Source organism: Pagrus major, chromosome 1, assembly GCF_040436345.1.
Source record: "Pagrus major chromosome 1, Pma_NU_1.0".
In the NCBI taxonomy this organism is placed as follows: domain Eukaryota; kingdom Metazoa; phylum Chordata; class Actinopteri; order Spariformes; family Sparidae; genus Pagrus; species Pagrus major.
In genome coordinates, this window is record NC_133215.1 from 29,001,413 (window position 1) to 29,010,481 (window position 9,069).

The following is a 9,069-nucleotide window of genomic DNA, read 5'->3' on the forward strand; positions in this document are numbered from 1 at the left end:
CTAATCCCACCAGGTATCTAACACCATCTAGGGGACGGTTTAAATCATTGCCGGTGTATCTGGTCTATCACATGGCCCTTGCTTTAGTAAGTTGAATTGTAATGTTAGAAAAGAGAGGAGATACATGTCATGTGTATCATCAAAAATAAAAAAAAAATCGAACAACCAAATGAAAATTATGATTTATTATTGTATTTTGCACCGTACTGTACTTTTTAAAAATGTATTTTTATAATGTATCATTCTTATTAGGGAAACAAAGATGAGAGAAAAGAGCAGGATTACAAGTTTCCCCTTGTTTTTCTTTGTAATAAGAATAGAAACATCTGTATTGAAGAAGAATAGGTGTGAATAAAATATGTATTGTTACATTTTTACAACCAAGGAAATTTAATGTGTAGTAAGTCCAGCTGCAAGTAAACCCACGATTAATTAGATTAAACTAACCTCAAACTTTGTGACATGTTCGTTAATAAATAAATTAAATAAGATTAGTCTCATCAAATAGAACTGAATAGAAGAAAAACAAAAAGTTAGCTTAGCTTTTTATTTGTTTTGCTTCTGTTAACATCTCTCAGTGATTTCAAACCAAAAGCTGTAGTTAACAGAATATATCTGTGGTACTCCACCTCACAAGTGTTGCTCCGGGCATGATTCTGAAGATGTTCGTCCCACTGCCACTCCTCAGCAAAGCCTATCTGTCAACCATAGCTTTGAATTACACTTACATAGATTAAAAAGGTAAGAAAACAAACAAAAAAACCCAGTATTTGTCCTTTTTACATAGCTGACACTTATTTATCACAATTTGACATTTGTTTGAATGTTTTAAGAAATGATTCTTTCAGAATTTTGAAATGTCACACCTGAGCTTATTTGTCTTTCTTGAGATGAATAACCTGTTACATTAAAATGATGTCACAATCATAGATGATTTGCTGATGCTCTAACCTCAGCTCATTTTTATTAGGAGTCACTTGTCTGCATGGTGGCACCTCCGTCCGTGCAATGGCACACTTCATCTCCACCACTCTTCTGTCTGTTACCAGTGGTAAGAGAAATACCGTGCATCAGATACACACTGCTTAGTTTTCAGTTTAAGGGGTACACGTAGCTAAGCCTAATGTGGTCTGATACAACAGTCCTGACATGAATTCTTCCTTCATGGTGGTTATGATATTCTGTTTTCCTTAAGAGAGGTGTTGATTTAACTGTATTACCATTTTTGAAGGATGTAGTTTGTGGTGCTGCTGAACTGGAGTGGACAGAATAATATAAATACCTGTCAACACAATTCAATAGCACTACAAACTACAGCCTCCAAAGTCACCACACAATATTAGTGAACAGGTACAACCTAAATCACCGTTCCATGCATGGTGTTTACTACAGTGGACATATATTTGGAAGCCATCTTTAACCATTTAACATTTTTTATCACCAAAATATTGTCTAAAAACCAGTACAGAGAAACTCATCAAGAGCAACAGTTGAGTGTCTCCACATGAACCCAGCGATGCAGCCTCGGCTGCTGCATAACTCTACATCCTATTTTATGTCGTTAACTTTTTGACTTTTGAACATATTTGTCACATTGGAATATTTTGATATTCTAATACCACAAAACCCTTTTTCAAAGTCAGTCGTTAGTTTTATTGACAGATGATTATGAAAAGTGAAATTGAATACGATACATAAAAAGTAATAAATGACACAATAAATGATGACTAATCGTGTTGACCAGACCTTTGGCTGTGGAACCAGGGTGAAGAAGCTTTTCTGATCCTCTACTCTAGACACAGCCTGCCCTCCTGCTGCTGGTCTCCACTATGACCCCTGAAAAACCACAAAGAAACTCAATGTAAGTTTGATCCAAACTGTGAACATGAGAGGACTGTGAGGGCTTCAGTCACGTGTCTAACCAGGCTGGCAAGTGCTGCTTTATCCTCCTCATCCTCCAGCTTTGCAGGATGAGTAAAACACTTTCCTTACGAGGAGTCATGGCCTTGCAAAGTTCAAAACTGTGGACGATCTTTTTCTATGAGGAAGGCTGCTGAGACTTTTGGCTCAGCCTCCTTAATTACAGACGCACAACACTTCATTTGTCTTGCATAGGACAGTCCCTCACTAAAACACACTGGGCAGTTGTCCTCTGCTGGCCCACTGTCGTCTCATTTGTGCTCCATTATGTCCCCATTCTCAAGGCTCAGGTGAAGGAAAAGAGTGGGTGATGATGAGTCAGCCTTCATCTCTTGGTCCTTTAAGAAGATGGAGTGTCACTTGGTTTCAAGTATCAGCCACTATAGACTTGAACTGTACTTGCCCCTGTGGACAGGCTTGTAGGATGCAGACACAGTGACTGTGAGAGCTCATTTACATCCACATGTTTTTGTGTATTTACATGTGTTTGGGATCTTTATCACAGACACAGTAAATGAGGACTTGGCACAGCAGGCGACTCGCCGTGCACCTCTGGAACAGGTTACACCAGCTCTTCATAAGCTCAAACTCAGCAACACTGTAAAATCTGACAATGTATTTAATTCAGACACAAGGCAACTCAAAGTGCTTTACAGGGGCATAGAAATTACATTACGAGACATTAAAAACAAGTAGGAAGACATCAAGAAACAAAACATTAAAACAAGTTAAGAAATAGGAAAGTAAGCTAAACTAGAATAGGTTTAAGAGAGACAAGACTATAAAATAAAAGTCACAGTGCAGTTCAAAGCCTTGACATTGCTTCAGTGAAAGGCAGTGGCAAACAGAAAGGTCTTCAGCCTTGATTTAAAAGAGGCGAGAGTTGGAGCGGACCTGCAGTTTTCTAGGAGTTTGTTCCAGATATGTGGCGCATAATAACTGAATGCTTCTATTAATGTTAGTCCAATCACCACACCTTCATCACTTCAAAACCTCAATCTGACTGCAGCGGTGTAACATCAATAGGGGCCTCTGTTTCAGTCATTAAGTTGCTGCTGCTGCCATCTAGTGGGGAAATTGATGCAGCATATGCATGACCACATAATATCAATCCACCCATTTCTATCCCTCTTATGTTTTTTTCAGGATTGGGTCAGCTTTCATGAGCTTTAATTGTTAGGAAGCTTTATTTCCAGCATACAAAAGGTAATGAAAAGGAAATATAAGATGTTTATTTTACCTGCATCCTTGGGAAAATGTGGATTTTTGAAGCCATCACATACAGAGCTGCAGTGACAGGTTAATCATCTGCTGTGATGATCATGAAAGGAGTGCAAAGTAAAGATGTAGGTGTGTTGTTTGCATCCAGTCAGCTAATCCGCCTAAACTGATTGAAACGCTTCCAAAACACCGGGGAAAATGTAATCTGTTACACTAAATAAATTGTGTCAGTAAAGAAAATAGATTAACGGTGATTGCGGATCTCATCAGATGCAAATTCACATTTTGTTGTGTTGTTTAAAGCAGGTACATCTCCAGAAATATCTGTTGTTAACAATACCATATGTCGAGTGAACAGGAAAAAGTTCTTTATACGCAACATACACTGTAAATAACATACGTTTAGGTTGATCAACATATTGCCTAGCTTATGTAGGATTTGTGTCTTGTTATGTACAATTGTTAAGATATCATAAATCAAATTATTTTCCAGCCCTGAAACTGTAGTAGGCACTGCAAAAATAGTCCCACGCCCACAAAATGTCAGACACATACACACACACACACTCACATGTGTTGCGTAAGAAGCCACATTTGGATGCACATGCACCCACAATGAAACCTGGGTTAATGTGATGTTGTAAGAGCGCAGAGGGAGGACTAACTGCAGGGTAAATGCTCTGGGACTTTGATGACTGCAGTGACAGATTACAACTGTTACCCTTAAATGTGTGTGTGTTGATGTGTGGGCTTGTGCCAGCTTGTCTATGTCAACGCCGTTTTCCCTGGACAATATTGACAGTGTCCTGCGATACATGCAACTACAAAATATAACAGATTTGTATTCAGGTTCCAAGTAATAGTCATATTTCATTGCTTATTTTTTTCAAACAGTAGGGATGTGAATACATTCAGATCATCATCCATTTTTGTGATGACAAACGACATGAGCTGCAGGGAAGGTTAACTGATGCCCTTGGCTCTGATGATTTGTGTTCGATCTGTATGACCATCATGCTTTTCAGTTATGCTGAGCAGAGCACAGGACTCCTGCGAGCTTCGGTCTCTACCTGCTTCAGCGTCCCACACCTACCATTAATATGCTTGGACTCTACTCTTCTCTCCCAGTCTCGGGCTCTCAGGCTGAGGTGTACATATCCTGTACACCGCTAGCTCTGATTCACTCTCAAGATGATGGAGTGACTCTCTCCCCTGGAACAGTCTGCCCTGCACACAACCTTTACATAAGCACTTGTTGTGAACCCACAGTGGCATCTTTTTTGGGATCTTGATGTGTTTTTAGAAAACCATCATGCAGTGCTTAACTTCTTGTTTTCACTCAAGACATTTCCCCTCTATGACTCTTGTGACTTCATGGTTACACACTCACACTCTAGCTTGTTTCCTGCCTCCTAGCTGTCTGCATCAGATCCACCCTCAGCCTCGCCCGCTCCTCTGATAGGACTGAATATTTATGTGCTGCTCCGCTGTCCGCCACGAAGTGCATCCTTTCATCACTGATTTTACGGGGACAGGTCGTTGGCTTATCTTCACACCATAACAAACAGTAGCTACTGGAAAGGCAGGGTGTAACCGAGACGAGGCACTGGACAACGTGCATAAAGTCACAATGATTAAAGCTGCTGGAAGTGTTGTTGTTTGAGCTTACTTCCTCCGTCTTCTATGCTAACTTAAGCTAGCCTGGCAAAAAGCTAAAATTGTTGCATTATGGGAAATGTAGGATCCCAGGTTTTTTGTAATTTTTCCCATAGTAGCGACTTAAAGTCAGGATATCTCGGCTTCTGCTGCTTCAATTGTGGCTTGGCTCTGAATTTTAAGCAATACTAAATTGCTAAAGTGCCCCTTTAAGAGACAAACAGACAGTGTTATTGATTCATTTGACTCATTTTCTGTTTTACTTACTACGTTAGAGATGAGTTTGTTTCCCAGCTTTTAGTGGGAGTTGCTATGATTTCTTTCTTTAAATTCAGATTTTTAGCATTAGATGGATTTTTAGGTCATGTACATTTTTTCCTGCAGTATGCCTGTTCATTGAACCTGTCAATATGCCTCTTGTCCTTCAGTTTGAAATATTTTAAACACTGTATATGAATAAATAAAATCATCTGCAGTTTTTTATTCCTTAATTTCAATTTCTCCATCGCGCTCATTTTCAAGCCTTATATTTCTGTACATGTGGTGGGTTTGGAATCGATGGGAGGTTTAAGTACTTGTATTTCTCAGAGATCATCTCTTCCAAATGAAACTATGCATCAGACAATCTGAACAAATATTAAGATTCAATCTGTCACAAGGCTGCTGCTGGTGCAGCTGGTCTTTCCGGTTTTTCTGAGAGAATGACAACTCTCCACTGGAGCTGTTCATTGGCTCACATTAGCACCTCACCCAGGTGTGAATATGTGTGTGTCTGTGTGTATGTGTGTGTGTGTTTATGAATGGGAAGGGAGGCTGTTTGCTGCAGGCTCAGCAAACTTTCCAACATGCACACTCAGCAGACCTTATCTAGATGACTAAAGATTAAACACCAACAAGTACGGAGCTCTAACAGTGTAACTCCTCCTCTGTGTAATATGTTGATATATCGGTCCCACCGAACGCAGTGTGTCCTGACTATAAATATTGAATATGACAGGTATCAGCTTGGCACTTTTATTTGGCAGCCTGAACCTGCCTGTATGAGAGAGAAAGGTAAGTGATGGAGCTAGAGTTAGTGAGGGAGGCTGTTATGAATCGCTGTACGCTGCAGCGCCCTCGTGCCAGTTAACTTGGCTGAAGCAGACACACACCTCCATTAAGGCAGATTGAAATCTCCAGTGGGCCGTGTAAAGGAGTAATATGTTAGTTATATGGCCCGGATGTGAGGGATTTATGCACATGCTAGACCTCTAAATGATGGCACCGGAGTAAATCAGTTATCAGTTTTTTGTTTTGACAACACTGTTTCTGTTGAAGGAGATTGTCTTGTGTGTGTGAGAGCGGGGCGTGGTTGTGTATGCATGAATTCACATTTGAAAAATGAAAAATGATTAAGATTCAATTATGAAAATGTGTTGTTTTTTTTCCCAAAGATGTTTGCATAAGGTTAATTATTTTTTATAAATCCTCTGTGTGCATTGTATGTTTTATAGTCTCACAATCGAAGAACCTCTCCACCCCCCTGGCCAAGAGGAATCCATGCTTGCGAGTGTTAGCCGCTGAATCTGCAATGGTTTATTCATGTGCGACACGCAGAAATGTCTAAAAGATGTGCAGCCGTTTCACGTCTTCTCCTCCTTATTGCTTTCACACCCACTAAGCCTTTCTCTCTCTTCACTGTGACCTCTGCAGCGGAGTGGCCTGTGACATGCCTCTCCTCTTAGTGTGATGGCAAATCATAGCTATGTGCAACCAGTCCAACTGTTAAAAATACCCCTGGCATGAGTATAAAAGCAACCCCCCACTCCCACACATACGTATGCATGGTCATATGGTCTTAATAGTAAGAGTAACTGCAGACACAGCTCCTCTGTAAAGGAGTGTCTCTTTAAGGACATTTTTGTTTAAAATGCTCAAAAAATGAACCAACAACGGTGTTGACATTAAATCAAAGATGTTTATTTGCTGTCTTGCTGAGATCTCTACTGAAGTTAGCATGCTAACCAGCTAGCCCCTTCCTGTCCTGTCTCCTAATACCACTTTTTAGATCTATTTTCCTTACTAAACAGAAGAATACAACTGTACATGTCATGGTTTTGGTTTTTGGTGAGTTATTTCCTGTTTTATTTTGTAGTTAGATCTTGTGTCTTGCTGTCACTTTCTACTTCCTGCTCACCTGTGTTCCTAGTGTTCTGTTTCCCCCCTGTGCTCCTCCTGAGCCCCACTGACTCTCCCAACGTCATCCAAGGTTGCGGTGTGGGCAGAACTAATACAGCAACTTAGCTCAACAGCTAAATGAGCTACTTGCTAACAGCAGCTAGCATGGCCGCTGGTCGCTACGGCCAGAGATAGCTACCGCAAAGAGTAGCAAGTACTGTAAAATAAGCAGCAGTAAGAGGGTTTCCGCCATCTTATAGTTTTGGAGCTACTGCCGTTTCTTACAAATGACACCTTTAACACAATCCACATAGTGTGTTGTGCGTTAGCTACACTCCAGGATGGAGATACAGAAAGCTTGCTGATGGTGAATAAATAAATAAATCTGTGGTTACTGCAATTCACACCACACGTTTTTTGTGTGGTTTCAAAGTCTCTGCTCTAAAATGTGTTTTACTCATTGTTCCTTCACCGTGATGTTTAACCTTCACTGTACAGAATGATGAGTTTCTCTGTGATCACCTTAAATCTCAGTTAACGATGTGTATAAAGATGATTTTGTGGGATCACAACTAGTTTGGAAACCAGTCGTGGTCCAGTATGTAACTAAGTGTGAGGTGGAAACTTTAAAACTCCTACAGTGAGAATGGACTTTTCAGAGAAATATTAGACATCCTGGGTTAAGCAAATTAACTTTTTAACTAAACAAAAACAACATATTTCTATATTTGTGGATTTTGTTTTTTCAATGAGGGTAGTTTATGTGATTATAAGAATTTTAAAGGATGTAAATACACAAATTATTATTCAAAGCGCAGTGTTTCATATGTCACTGATGTCCAGAGGAGAAAAAAAATGATATTTTTTTTTCTTGATGCAATTCAGATGCAATCCACATGAAAGTCATAGTGCAGAGTGAGTGAGCAGTGCCTGCGGGGATGTCTTGCTCAGTGACACTTTGGCAGAGAATGATGCTGGCATGTAGCCTAGCATTCAGGTTAGATATCCCACTTAAACCAGATTTCACAGCACTGCAGTGTGTTTTCATGCTGGCTGAACTGGGGAAAAAAAGCAATGCAGCCATGCAGCCATGCATGGTGTTGCTGTTTTTCCATGACTATCTGCAAGAGCAGTTTGTTTTTAATGCATGCTGTATTTTGCACTTCTTTCCTTTCCTTTCCTTTCCTTTCCTTTTCTTTTCTTTCCCATTTTAAATGTTTTTTCAAGAAAATCTCAATCTCACAACATCTGCTCACAGCTGGCACTCAAGGCTGTCTGCTTGTACCATTTCAAAACATACTCCAGTGATCTCATCTTCAAACTAATATTGTTCTGGGAAAACTTAGCCTAAACAATCAGCTTTAAACTTAGTCTTCTTATAATGGCTCTGATGTAAATGTGTAAGAACAAACAGATCCGATGGATGCACGGAGCCCTGGCTCGTGTGCTGTGGCCTCTCGTGTCTTTTCCCTTCTCTATTGTTCAACTCCGGGTTCACTTGGTGCTACGGAAAGTAGGCTATCAAAGCCCCACCGGCAGAACAGAGGCCATTCACAGCAGACTGGCAGCTGAACATCACTTCAAGCCGTGACGTGAATCTTTTACACTCCGGTCCGACGCGTAAAGACCGCGCACACACACACTTACACACACAGCCTCTTCCCGCTTCTCCTCCGGGCTTCTCCTCCGGGCAACACGGACTTTTCATGGAAGAAATCGCTCCCGGCCTCTTTTTGGACTTTAACTGCAAGTGTACACCCTGAGGAACAGATGTACGAGCTGCGTCTTGGCGGTGCGCGCCGCACTTCGAGCAACTGCGCCAATTTCCTAACTTGTCTGCGCTCCATCAGAGGAGAGCGAGCCGGAAGCAGGTGAGCGCCGCTTGTTTGATTCTCAGAAGAAGTTAAATGAGGATTTTCTTTTTTGTGGACGGAGACGACAGCCTTGCACTCATTTGAACTGCGGGATTTGTTGGACCGAAGCGGTTTAAATGTCACCGTGGTTGGTTTGAGGCGGAAGCGGCGGCGCACAGGACAGCGCAGCGTAGACTTTAAAACGGATGACCAACATGTTGTCTTTGGCAAATAAACATTTTCTACAAATCGCCCGTTTATC